Source organism: Triticum urartu, chromosome 5A (genome assembly GCF_056163025.1).
Source record: "Triticum urartu cultivar PI428250 chromosome 5A, HENAU_Tu73, whole genome shotgun sequence".
NCBI classification, from domain to species: Eukaryota; Viridiplantae; Streptophyta; class Magnoliopsida; order Poales; family Poaceae; genus Triticum; species Triticum urartu.
The window spans coordinates 445,274,482-445,289,193 of NC_141877.1; the positions used below are offsets into that span (position 1 = coordinate 445,274,482).

At 46.1% G+C, this 14,712-nt stretch overlaps 1 pseudogene; it reads left to right on the forward strand.

Annotated features, from left to right (window-relative positions):
* The first annotated feature begins 9,756 nt into the window (after positions 1-9,756).
* LOC125556171 (2-hydroxyisoflavanone dehydratase pseudogene) lies at positions 9,757-11,310 on the forward strand (annotated as a pseudogene).
* The last annotated feature ends 3,402 nt before the right edge of the window (positions 11,311-14,712 follow it).

Below are 14,712 nucleotides of genomic sequence, written 5' to 3' on the forward strand. Positions count from 1 at the left end.
CGTGAAGATTGAAAAAGTTTTGAAAAAGTTAGAGTATGAAACAATTGCTTGGCTTGTCATCGGGGTTGTGCATGATTTAAATACTTTGTGTGGTGAAGATAGAGAATAGCCAGACTATATGATTTTGTAGGGATAACTTTCTTTGGCCATGTTATTTTGAGAAGACATAATTGCTTTATTACTATGCTTGAAGTATTATTATTTTTATGTCAATATGAACTTTTGTCTTGAATCTTTCGAATCTGAATATTCATACCACAATTAAGAAGATTTACATTGAAATTATGCCAAGTAGCACTCCGCATCAAAAATTCTCTTTTTATCATTTACCTACTCGAGGACGAGCAGGAATTAAGCTTGGGGATGCCTGATACGTCTCCAGCGTATCTTTAATTTTTGATTGCTCCATGCTATATTATCTACTGTTTTGGACTATATTGGGCTTTATTTTCTACTTTTATATTATTTTTGGGACTAACCTATTAACCGGAGGCCCAGCCCAGATTGTTGTTTTTTGCCTATTTTAGTGTTTCGAAGAAACGGAATATCAAACGGAATCCAAACAGAATAAAACCTTCGGGAACGTGATTTTCTCACCAAACATGATCCAGGAGACTTGGACCCTGCTCCAAGTAACAAAAAAGGCAGTCACGAGGGTGGGGGCGCCCCCCTAGGGCGCCCCCCTGCCTCGTGGGCCCCTCAATGCTCCTCCGGCATACTCCTTCCTCCTATATATACATACGTACCCCCAAACGATCAGAACAGGAGCCAAAAACCTAATTCCACCACCGCAACTTTCTGTATCCACGAGATCCCATCTTGGGGCCTGTTCCGGAGCTCCTCCGGAAGAGGGCCGTCATCACGGAGGGCTTCTACATCATCCTAGCCTCTCCGATGAAGTGTGAGTAGTTTACCTCAGACCTTCGGGTCCATAGTTAGTAGCTAGATGGCTTCTTCTCTCTCTTTGAATCTCAATACAAAGTTCTCCCCCTCTCTTGTGGAGATCTATTCGATGTAATCTTTTTTTTGCGGTGTGTTTGTTGAGACCGATGAATTGTGGGTTTATGATCAAGTCTATCTATGAATAATATTTGAATCTTCTCTGAATTCTTTTATGTATGATTGGTTATCTTTGCAAGTCTCTTCGAATTATCCGTTTGGTTTGGCCAACTAGATTGGTAGTTCTTGCCATGGGAGAAGTGCTTAGCTTTGGGTTCGATCTTGCGGTGTCCTTTCCCAGTGACAGAAGGGGCAGCAAGGCACGTATTGCATCGTTGCCATCGAGGATAACAAGATGGGGTTTATTTCATATTGCATGAATTTATCTCTCTACATCATGTCATCTTGCTTAAGGCATTACTCTGTTTTTAACTTAATACTCTAGATGCATGCTGGATAGCGGTCGATGAGTGGAGTAATAGTAGTAGATGCAGAATCGTTTCGGTCTACTTGTCACGGACGTGATGCCTATATACATGATCATGCCTAGATATTCTCATAACTATGCTCAATTCTGTCAATTGCTCAACAGTAATTTGTTCACCCACCGTAGAATACTTATGCTCTTGAGAGAAGCCACTAGTGAAACCTATGGCCCCCGGGTCTATTCTCATCATATCAATCTCCATCACTTTAATCTTGCTTTGCTTTTTTACTCTGCTTTTACTTTTTTACTTTGCATCTTTATACCAAAAATACCAAAAATATTATATCTATCAGATCTCACTCTCGTAAGTGACCGTGAAGATATTGACAACCCCTAATCGCGTTGTTTGCGAGTAGCTATCGCTTTGTGTAGGTACGAGGGACTTGAGCGTGGCCTCCTACTGGATTGATACCTTGGTTCTCAAAAACTGAGGGAAATACTTATGCTACTCTACTGCATCATCCCTTCCTCTTCGGGGAAAACCAACGCAAGCTCAAGACATAGCATAAGGCATTGGGAAGTAATAAGTAGATGATGGGTTGCTAGAGTGACAGAAGCTTAAACCCTAGTTTATGCGTTGCTTCGTAAGGGGCTGATTTGGATCCATATGTTTCATGCTAGGGTTAGGTTTACCTTAATACTTTTGTTGTAGTTGCAGATGCTTGTAGTAGAGGTTAATCATAAGTGGGATGCTTGTCCAAGTAAGGGCAGTACCCAAGCACCGGTCCACCCACATACCAAATTATCAAAGTACCGAACGCGAATCATATGAACGTGATGAAAACTAGCTTGACGATATTCCCATGTGTCCTCGGGAGCGCTTTACATCATATAAGAGTTTGTCCAGGCTTATCCTTTGCTACAAAAAGGATTGGGCCACCTTGCCGCACCTTATTTACTTTTGTTACTTGTTGCTCGTTACAAATTATCTTATCACAAAACTATCTGTTACCACTTATTTCAGTACGTGCAGAGAATACCTTGCTGGAAACCGCTTATCATTTCCTTCTGCTCCTCGTTGGGTTCGACACTCTTACTTATTGAAAGGACTATGATAGATCCCCTATACTTGTGGGTCATCACACCCGTGGCGAAGCAAGTCTTTTTTAAGGTAGTTCTTTGTTAAAGTGAGGGGGGGCGTCGGGAGCACCCCCCCCCCCCGTCCCTCTCGCTCGACCAAAACTCTCGAGGACACCCAAACCCTAGAAAAAACGGTGTCGGTCTCCTACCCCCTCCCGCAGCGCCCCTACCCGATCGACAAACTCTCTTGAGGCCACCCAAATTTACCAAGTTAAAAGAGCGTTGTCGTCGAGGCCACCCCGAACCCTTGAAGCTTTGTTGAGGCCACCCCAAACCCTTGAAGCGTTGCCGAGGCCACCCCAAACCCTAGAGAAGCGTCGAGGCCAGGCCACTAATATGATTCCTTATTGTGCTTAGCTAGCTAGTTCTATGTTTGCCACTAATATATCCGTCTGTCATGTTTGAATAATAATTGTCATGTTGTAAATATTTGCAGAAACTATGGATCCGCACCCCTGAGACGAAGCAACAGAAGCAGTGTTGGGGGAGATAATCGCACATGGAAGTGATGTCATCTTGTCGTTTCTCAACGACACATGCACCGATGGTCTGGAAAGACAGGATGAAGAAGCAGGCTACGACGATGATCAAACAATGGAGGAGGAAGGACACCGTGATGACGGCTCCGGTGACCGAATGGAGGAGGAAGGACACCGTGATGACGGCTCCGGTGACCGAACGGAGTCCGGCCAGGTATATATATTAATTAATTAAGCACATGCTGACTATAGCTAATTGATGCATTAATTGTTTTTGGTATGTACACATATTAACTCTCTTCTTTTTCTTATTTTCTAGCCCTCTGGATCGAGCAACACTTCGGTAACGAGACGAGGCCCGAAGAGAAAGTTGCGCGCGGATGAAAGGTACACGATCATCGAAATTGAACGCGCTGGCCAACCGATTGAACCCCTCCGGACCAAGCAAAAAATTAATGCTCAGTGCGGGGTTCTAGTTAGGGACATGATCCCGATTAGCGTCGAGCAATGGTTGAAGCCTAAGGACAAAGACTCTCAGGTGTCTTATGTCAGCAATAGGTAGAAAGCTGATCTTTGGACCGCGCTGCAGGAAAATTTCACCTTCCCGCCAGAGGAGGATCCGGAGAATCCAGTTAAAAAGCCAATGATCAAGGCTTATGCTCTTAATAAGATGGCTGAGCTATTCAGGAGGTGGAAGAATGAGCTGAAATCATCGTTTGTCAACCAAGACAAGACTCCAGAATTCATCGGCCGATTTGAGAAGATCAAAGATTAGTGGCCCACATTTGTCACCAATAAGAAATCTGATAGAGCAGCGAAGATGTCAGCAACAAACAAGAAAAATTCTGCAAAGAAGAAGCATCATCATCGCACGGGGTCAGGTGGGTACCTGAAAGCCCGGCCGTTGTGGGACAAGGCTTAGAATGACCTCATTGATAAAGGGATCGAACCAGAGACGCGACGCTGGCCAGACCGTTGCAGGACTTGGTTCTTCAGGGTTGGGGGAAATTGGACCCTGTAACAGGGAAGTGCGTTTGGACCAACGAGCAGCTAAACACACCCATCGAGAAGCTTCAGGAGTATATCAAAAAGGCGCAGCAAGGGATGTTTGTTCCGGATAGAGAGAACGACGAGCTCACAGAGGCCCTCGGGAATCCTGAGCACCCCAGACGGACACGAGGCACGCCAGGCTCCCTTTCGTGGAAGGCTGGATTTCCCGACGCAGGCGGTTACAAACGCCGGGAGAGGAAGAAGAAAAAGGAGTTGACCCAACTACAGGCGCTACACACAAGGGTACAAGCACTAGAGGAATGAGACGCAGTTCGCAGCACGCGACCTGCCGAAGCTACACCCGAAGCTACCCCGCCATCTCAGCGGAGAAGCAGCGTGGCTTCCACGGAGCTGCTTCAGGAGCCTGTCTCACGGCTCCTACTAGCTACCCCGTGGACTTAATCACGGAGTCTCACAATTGCCACCTTATGACGCAGTGGATGAAAATGAAAGTCAAGGTGGTTGTTGGCTCTGTTGCACGTCCTGAACCTGGCGCAACTTTTCACTGCCGGCCGATTCCAGAAGGATATGCTAGGGTGATGGTGGACGAAATAACGGAGGGATTTGAGGAGCTCGAGCTTGACCACCTTACCGGTGAAGGGGAGACTTGGTTGGGTTCTGCTCTGAAGACTCCAAGCCTATGGCGGAAGGAGCTCATCAACCTTCCGAACTGGACGCCTCCTCCCCCTCCAGCGAGTCAGGGTACTCCGCCTCCTCCTTCGGCGAGTGATCAGGGCACTCGGCCTCCTTCTCCAGCGCGTGGCGGCACTCCGCCTCCTTCTCCGCATGCACCGGCGCGCCCGAGCAGCCAGCCTACTCCTTCTCCGCCTCGTCAGCAAGGGCGGAAGAGACCCGCCGCCACTCCGGCTGCTCCAGTGCGTCATAGTCCTCCTCCTCGTAAGCAAGGAAATAAGACAGCCGCAGCCGCTCCGTCTGCTCCAGCGTCTAGCAGTACTTCCACAGGCGGGAGGCAATACAGATTCGGTCGTTCTCTGAAGACTCCAGAGAAGTTACCATACGAGATGACCCCGGAGGAAAACGAGAAGATCGTGCGAGACGAAGTGAGGAACTTCTTTGAAGGGGTGAAAGCAAAGAAACATCCACCTCCGGAGGAGAAGGTAGATCCGGTGAAAGTGAAGAGCACTCTGGAAGCCCTGAAGAAACCACCAAAGTCTCTGCCGAAAGGCAACTACGAGCGCATTATTGAAAGGTCATTTATCGAAGCGGAGCGGTCGGGAAGTACTATCAATGATCAAAGGTTAGCGGAACGATGAGCTGGGAAAAAATTGCCCAGCTAGGCGAACAAGCAAACCAATCGTTCCCCCCGCTCAAGGTGTCTAGCGATATCGTCGCTAACGATTTGAGGATGGTGCCCGGTTATAACAATCTTGATGATTACCTGCCCGACGATGTACATTATGAATTCTTGGAGGTGGAAGAACACATATACGAGTACGGGAAGCCTCTCGTCAAAGATGAAATGTCTCTAACAACGATGATGCAAAGATTCTATGATTGGTACATGAAAACCTGCAAAGAGTTTGGGGGAGGAATACTTTGATGCTGAGAGTTAAAGAGGAGCATGACCTCATTGGAACTGATCTATTGAATGTTCCATTTGAGGAGTTCTTCCAGTTTTTCAATCAGAGGGCCCTCGATAAATTAACGGTCACTTGGTACTGTCTGTAAGTACTACTTCTGTCATTAAGTCTCTATATATAGGTCAGCTCTTTCATTGCATCTATTTATAATTATCCTCACTATATTATGCAGATTGAAGATCGCCGAATTGAAGAAAAGATAAATCGGTGATATTGGGTTCATTAACCCAAATATCATAGATGCATATTCGGTTGAATTTCAGAAAAAAGATACCAAGGCCAACTTGCTACGATCGTTGGTATTAAATCAAAACAAAGCTATAATACTCTTTCCTTACAACTTCAAGTGAGTGTTACTTTCTTGTGCATATTCGGTTTCCCTTATTAGTCGAGGTTATAGTAATGTAATTGATGAGTTATGCATGTGTGCGCAGGTTCCACTATATTCTCCTAGAGATTAAGCTCGAGCAAGGACTAGTAATCGTCTTAGACTCGAGACGAAAAGATCCCAAGGAGTATGCGGACATGATTGAAATTCTCGAGAAGTAAGTTAAATCGATCATTATCTCACCATATCGGCAACATTGTTCACTTCCTGATATCAAGTAATTGTTTCTTTGTCTGGCAGGGTTTGGAAAAAATTCACCTCAGAAGCTCATGGACTGTCGAAGAAGCTGGAATTTAAACACCCGAAGGTAAGTACTACTAGCATGTTCCGCGCATCTCCTAGTGATTCAAGTGCTAGTTTCATCAATACCATTTTAGCATGCTTGCTTATCAGTTTGATTGACCTCTATTTCTTGTAAAGTGGTTGTGGTAGGAAGCCGGGAATAATTACTGTGGATACTACATTTGCGAGTCCATCCGCCACACGACCTGTGAGCGGGGCTACACTAAAAAACAATATGAAGTGCGTAAGCAATAATATTCAGAATTTAACTTTATTTACCATCTTTTGTGTTGAGTTTCATTCATTCATATATATGTATTGACCCCTTCTTCAAATTAGATGTTTCGGATGCGGGATGAACTCCTAGCACCAGATCACATGCGAGGAATTCAAGAGGAATTGGCGGCATTCTTTCTTGACCACGTGATCGATAAATACGGAGAATACTATGTGGACCCTGTGTTCATATATAATTAGGGGATTATATTATAAGAGATCTTATATTGTATATATGTAGCCAGTAGCGTCGGATAGATATACGAAAACTTGTTATTTGACCAATCTCTCGGAGAAGGAGAGGTCGATATCACTTCTCTCTGTATGCATATGTTCATGACGATCTTCTGTTTCCTTCATTTTTGCTTACTAGCTAGCGTGTCGAGTGCTCTCTATACGTATAGTACGTAGCGTCGACCAAGCACGGAGATAAGAGAGGACACTTCTCTCTATTAATTAATTAGCTACCTAACACAATATATGAAACACCTTAATTAACCATACAAACCCCCAAATCCCCCCCCCCTTCAGAAAAAAAAACAAAAACCTAGCCCCTGAACAGCTGATGCGTGGATGCCTATTGGTCCCGGTTGGTGCCACCAACCGGGACCAAAGGGCATCCTGCCTGGGCTCGCCGCACCGGCCACGTGGAGGCCCATCTGTTCCGGTTCATGTAAGAATCGGGACTAAAGGCCAAAGGCATTAGTAACGACCTTTTAGTCCCGGTTCCCAAACCGGGACAAATGGCCCTTACGAACCGGGACAAATGGCCCTTTTTCTACTAGTGATGTAGTAGGAGGAAGGGGAAAAGGGGTTGTTGGGCTGGGCTATGCAATGTAGCAATGGGCTACAAGTGCTAAGTGGTAGTTAGGCTTTCTCGTTTTGTTAAATTATTTTCTATTTTTCTTTTATAGAATCTGTTTGCAATACTTTGAGTTGCCAATTCGTCTTTGTAAAATGCGGAACTTGGCCACATAAATACATTATGATATTTGGCACTGCCACAAAAAGTTTGGGAGGAGTTTGAATTGACTTGGATTTTTTTCAAAAATAGGAAAGCATTTAAAAATGCTGATTTGGAACTGTTTTAATTTCCTGGCGATAATAAAAATGTAAAGTGATGTTTAATCATTCATGACAATTAGTTAATGAAAATTTTCAACCTAGTGAACATTTTTGTTTTACTGTTTGGAGAAATAATTTATTTGACTTCATTTTAAAATTTGAAATTGAGCTTAGTTTGAAACACATTGAGAATTAGCAACTTAATTATGATGGCATGGCATCATTAGGCATGAGATTACTGTAGCATGATTCTCGGAGTGTTACAAGTCCTTGCCACGGCTGTCCAAGACACCTAGCCCTCCAAGACAAGTTGGCCTGCAAACCGTGTTCCAGGCCACAAGGCGTTGGCCGCTGTTTGTTTTATCATTGCCCGCCCAAAGAAAATGCCATCATCCATTGATCCAGCTCTTCAAAGACCCAGGCCTGAGCCTCCGGTATCACGAAATTATGAATGGTCCTAGCCGCGTTGACAGACTTGACTAGAATAAGGCGGCCCGGTTCTGGATCATACCCCTTTGCCAAGCTGGAATGCAGCTCTTGGCCTTGTCGAGCATAGGCTGCCAGTCAGCGCGCTTAAGTTGGTTGATCGCTAGTTGCAAGCATAGGTACTGACAGGGCCGGCCGAGCAAAATTCGGGGCCTTGTGCCAAACTCTAAAATGATGCCTATTTTCTTACAAAAATCAAACTATAATAAACTTATCTACAACTCCTTTTATGATATTGAATTAAATCCTCTAATATTAATATTCTTCTCATGTCTCGTAACTATATTCATATTCTCTGGAGGATATAACTTTGATCTTGAAATACAACGTTTGGACCAATTAATATATAAGTATAATGATGAAAATAATAAAACTAAAGGGATGCACATCAAACAGTTAGCAAGAAGTTATTTGTAGAACTGAGACTGCGGAACTCACAGACGTTAAACTCAGGCCTTGTCTGAATGTTTCTGCAGAAAGCGTGAGGGAATGATGGAGAGGCGAGACGCCATCAGAACAAGATCGATCACGCGATCACGCGGACGAAGACGGCACACCCTTGCCTTGATTAGTGTTATGAGAATGGTAAAAAGAAAATGACAACGAGTGAGCTAGCACATGTCCTAAATGATGAAGTGCTCTTGAGTAGTTGATTTAAAAATGATTTGATTAACTCGATTTAGCGCTTCGCCAAAACACAATCGTACCTCTAAGGGCTCTGGCGATGCCGGAGGCCGCCGGTCCTTTGCTGCGTCCTCGGCCTGCAACTGCCGGCCATCGGATGCACCGTTAGGGTTAGTATTATAGATCGAGATTATTGCTCCTGCGCTCATGCCTTTTTTTATGTGCGAAGGGTCGGTATTCTCCCAGTCCCAGGGCCATCGATTAGCAAACCAATTACTGCCATCGGGGCCTTTCGGCCTATTCGATGCGTTTAACATTAAAAGATGTCGGCCTAGTTACTGATGTGCGCCCCTGCCACCTGGAGACCCTGTGCGGCCGCACAGGTCGCACGCCCCTGGCTGACGTGGGAACGCGCCGATGTTGCAGAGTAATGCTACACGCACGGGCTTGTTTTCACGGGTTCAACAGACTGTGAATAGGTGGCAGTTTTTTATTGGATATTAAAAGAGAGGCGGGGCCACCCCATGAAAATCAGGGGGGAGAAGATTGACTAGTGTTTAGATGCCCGTATTCCTTCGTGCGTCTAGGATTATCGGATGCTGCACTATAGCATGAAGGGAGGATGAGGGAATTACAGGGTGTCATGGCAGTTTCTAATTGGTCATTAGTAGATCCACCGGCCCACCTTCATTAAAATCAGGGGGGCACATGTTTAGAATGTTTGAAAGGAGCCTGTAGAACCCCTGTAAAAACCTGTACGTCTAGTATTTTTGGCAGGAGGCCACCCTCTGCTGGTCCGTAGCATCTACACGCTCAAATGTGACATCCCTCATTATTGAGAGGACTCCTAGTAGGACTACCATTTTTGGTTTGAAAAGTCATGCCTGTTGAGTAGCCAAGCCGTTGAGAACTCATGCCCGTACGACGTTGAGAAGTCAAGCTCTAGGTCATGCATATATGGCTGGTTGATGATACGGCAAGGCACGACCTCGTCACCATTTCACCACACACAGGCTTATCCTGTCGTTCACTTCTCCTCCATGGCCACCAGGAGCGGATCCGCCATCTCGGCTGGCTGGGCAGCGCCCCAGCCTTGCCGACCACTCACCGTACGTCGGAGAAACTTACCCCGACCACCATGCTACTTATCTACCACCTTTCCGCCATGCCCGGGCGTCTGCACGTCTATATCCCGCAAGAACGGGGCTCTGCCGGCGGCTGCCACGGAAGCCGAAACCGAGGGCGAGGTGCTGCTGGAGTCCCCGGGGCACTTCCGCATCTACAAGTGCGGCAAGATGGACCGCCTCAACGAACCCACCGTCTCGCCTGCCGGCCTGGACGAGGCCACCGGCGTCACCTCCAGGGACGTCGTCCTCGACGCCGACACCGGCGTCTCCGTGCGCCTCTACCTCCCCAAGCTCCGAGAGCCCTCCGAGAAGCTCCCGGTCCTCGTCTACTTCCACGGCGGCGCCTTCCTCATCGGGTCGGCCGACGACGCCACGTACCACAGCTACGTCAACTCCCTCGCGGCCGCGGCCGGCGTCCTCGTGGTGTCCGCCGACTACCGCCTCGCCCCGGAGCACCCGCTGCCCGCGGCCTACGACGACTGCTGGGCCGCGCTCCAGTGGGCGGTGGCGCCGTCGACGCAGGACGAGTGGGTCTCCGGGCACGGCAACACGGCCCGCCTCTTCCTGGCGGGCGACAGCGCCGGCGCCAACATCGTGCACGAGATGCTCGTGAGGGCGGCGGTGAACTCCCACCCGAGGATGGAGGGCGCGGTGCTGCTGCACCCGTGGTTCAGCGGGAGCGAGGCGATCGAGGGGGAGCCTCCGGCGGTGCCCATGTTCAACGGGATGATCTGGTCGTACACGTGCCCGGGGGCGGTGGGCGGGGCCGACGACCCGAGGATCAACCCGCTCGCGCCCGGCGCGTCGTCGCTGGAGCTGCTGGCGTGCGAGAGGATGCTGGTGTGCGCGGCGGAGAAGGACGTGCTGGCGAGGAGGATCCGCGCGTACTACGAGGGCGTGGCCGCGGGCGCGTGCCGGGCGCCGGGCGCCGCCGCGTGGTTCGAGTCGGAAGGCGAGGACCACGACTTCTTCCTCGGGAAGACAAACTGCGAGAGCGCCAAGCAGCTCCTGGATCGCGTCGCGGCGTTCATCGCCGAGGGCTGAGCTGCACCGCATGATCTGCCTACGTACGTGTATATAGTAGCATGCATGCACATCCAGGTGGGAGATGACAGTCGGATTGCTTATTTCGCTTGGGTGTGATTCTTGACAAAAAATCGCAACCTGGAGTTCACTGCAAAAACGTCATCTCTATTTAGTTACAGTAGTAGTACCAAAGAAGGAAGATATTTGAGCCTAAATCTGTTTGGCCAGTAGCCACCACACATTTAAAGAACAAATATGGAATGGTGTCCTTTTTAGAGCAAAACACATGATCCAAAGGTTTCTCTCAATTTCTTCGAGTTGTCTCTAGCCATAAGTTTGTTATATGAGACAAAAGCGAAAGAAAAACCACACTCGATCGGAGGAACAAGAATAAACCATAATGAAGGAATTTGTAGTAGTTGCACCCCTGGGAAAATTGATGATGCAAATTCAACGACCAGTTGTGTATTCCTCCTTGGAGTCATGCTGCCAAAAGAAGCATCTACCTCTCGGTGAGAGCTACACTTTGAACAATTTGTTCAAGATTGTATGAAGATTCCATGCATCATCAGGGAACTGGACACCACATATGTTTGTGTTCCCGAGGCCACCCATCTTTTTCAAGAGGATTAAATCTTTTTTTCTTCTTATAAGAGTTAAAATCACCTTCTTCTTCTTTTTGCCTTTTTACCCATATTGTAGGGTGGATCTCGAAAGATAGGAAAAAATGCCATTATCTCTAATATATCCTTTTATCCAGTTGCCAAGCAAGCAAAGGTTGACATATCTAAGATAAAAAAAAGGCTCCCATGTTGTTTCTTCATGGAGTCTAAATGCCAGTTGGCCAGCTGGAGTTTCCTATTCCCTTCAAACCCACTCCAAAAGGTAGTGATCTAGCTTGGTACTCCCTCCGTTCCTATTTTGTTTGCGTATAACTTTTTCTCATTTTTTCCGCATTAGTCTGCGCGATGCTCCTTTCTTCCCTCAATTCCCAACCATGCCCTCCGCTTCTACCCAGTAAGTGGCGCTTCTGCAGCCGTATTTACTGTACGCATGCAAACACCAACCAATCCAACACGCCATGCAGAGGGCCCATCCTGCGCGCGCATGGGAGAGAGAAATAAAGACCGAAGCGAGCGGCCAATCTGATGCATGCAGCGACTGAAACGGTATGGGCTCTCTCTACGCAGCAGAGTGGTAAAATAGTCTAAAAGAGATCCAGCTTGGGGCTCCTTGGTATCCGGGTCAAGTCTTATGCACAAACAAAAAAGAAACGGAGGGAGTATTAGTCATATCCAAAGCCCATTTGGGGAATTGGAAAAAAGGGGGGAGGAGATATATTGAGTTGCTAGAGGTGCAGAATGAGAGTTAACCTAGTGGAGTAGGAAAGCAACTTGCCATGACTTTGAGGATTTTATCAACTATAGGTTGGATATCTTCGCTTTTCAGTTTGTCATATTGTAGGTGAACACATGAGTATTTGATAAGCAAAACACCTTCACTGCAGCCTAAAATGCCAGTAAATTGAGCTATCATGTCCTTTCCTAGACCCAGGGGAGTAAGCTCACCATGACAGATTGTGCATACTCGTGTGATGTGTGGTTTCATGTGCGGCAATAGGGCAAGCCCAGCTTTGGACAGTGAGTGACTAGAGGCTTCTACACGGGTGACGCTCGGCGAATGAGCGACTTCCTACGGGCTCTCGCGCTTGATCTCGTGCAATTTTGCACCTTGAGCTCGATATGGGTCGAGAAAACCCAACACATTTTAAAGAACAAGCCTCTTCCGTCTGCCCACGTAGTACTCAAGATCAGCGATCAATGTCGCAAATGGATGCTAGTTGGTGGTCCTAGTCTAGATAGAATCATTAGTGGGGCTTGTGAAGATGTGATGGATGTATGCAAATTCAATCAAGTTACCTAGCTACCTCGGTCCCATCTGTCATTCACTCAAAGCCGGGTGACATTGTGTCACATATACCCAGTCCGGGGTGGATGATGCGGTAAAGCAAGTTATCTTTTTCTGTACTTTTCTGTTGTAACTATTGCTTCCTACCTGTCTTAATATAAGGGTGCGTAGATTTCTTGTGGGTTTTAAAAAAAGAGACCTAGCTATTGCAAACAACATATTTAATAATGAAGACAACACAACAAATCTAGATTGTATAACACTACGCACCACCAAGAGTTAATGAGAAATGACCATACATGCTTTTAAAAAACCCGTTTAGGACCTATTCAATGCACGCGATTAGAAAAAAGCAAGAACGGAAAACACATTGGACTGTAATGCCATGGCTACTCAAATCCTAAGGAATTTGGTTATCTATGATATTTTTTACTACACAACGTAAAAAACAAATGGTTCTCCACGGGAGGCTTGAGTAGATGGATTTATTTAATGAAACATAATCCAAATGAACACTAGCAGACATTTTGATGAGACTCAACCCTACAAAATTAGACAATCCACATAGGAAAATTGTCTAAGAATTATATTCCTTAAAGTTCCTGTGATAATTTTTTTAACCAAAGGAGCATAGTTTTGTCGCCGTGGAATGGATGGTTACAACTTGATATTTCATATGGAAGGCATAATTGTTCTAGTTAAAAGTGTGTTCTAACTATTGCTTACTCGGTGGTACGGAACCAATGAAACGAGAGAGAGGAGTCAATTGGTTCGACCATTTCCAGTAGCTGAAGGGTTATCAGTTAGTCCCTCATACTGGCTATTTTCCCTAGTTATCCAGCTCACTCGACTCCATTTTGGGGCATTCTCCAATCAATCATTGGGATAACACAAAAATTAGAATCATTCCATTCCATTTGGTCCCCAACCAAACAACGGCTTAAACTTAAATGGTCCATCCATGTATCCATCATATGATATTTTATTAAGTCTCAATTGATTTAAATAAGTGCAACTTCAGTTTAGTGAAAACTGTATGTTGCAAATTTGCACCCAGTTGTATTTTCTTATAAAAGAGCAAGTTACACCTTTTTATACTGACCCGAGTTTTGAGAAAACCTAAATCAACTGAAACTCATCAAAATCAAAACTTAAAGTATTAAACGGTACAATACCATGCTTTTTTTACATTAAGTATGTTTTATTTCCTTTAATATCAAAGAAAAACATGCAATATTTCATCATTTGCGAGCTATTGAACACTTTTCTAGATATTTAAGTTGACAACTAAAACAATTTATAACTCACATTTTGTAGGCACACAGTAGGGGTGGATTAACAGACAACTTGGCTCATTGAGGGTTTAACGAGCTAAAAACCCTGATCGACTCTGCTTGATTGATGATCGTTGAGCTCCTAAGCACCCGTGAATGTTCATTTTGTAGGCATTACCATAAACGTCTAACAGAAATCCAAATTCTTTAACAACATTGACCACAAAACTAGGTGCTAGAGTTTGGAACTAAGTAAATGCTTGCTCAACACCTTGTTCTTCGACTCCCATGCGTCCAAGAGCTCTAGGTTTGCGTATGTGCCCGTCCATTATACTGCACCCACAAGTGAGTGTTGTAAATGGAGAGGCAAGGGGATGTGAGATGGTGGTTGGTTTTCTGCTGACTGTATGATAACCTGAGGTGAACAACATGAATGCCAAAGGTCAGAGGCGGTCGGAATCCTAGCCGCTCTGCTGCAGTTCTTCTTCCCCCCTTTATTTTGACTTTGAGGTGTTGCGACCTATGGTGTGGGAATACAACCATGAAGGGATGTAGTGACGAGAGGAGGAGGCACACTAGTTGATGCCTTCTATGGGAGGGATTGCGTCGATTAGATGGAA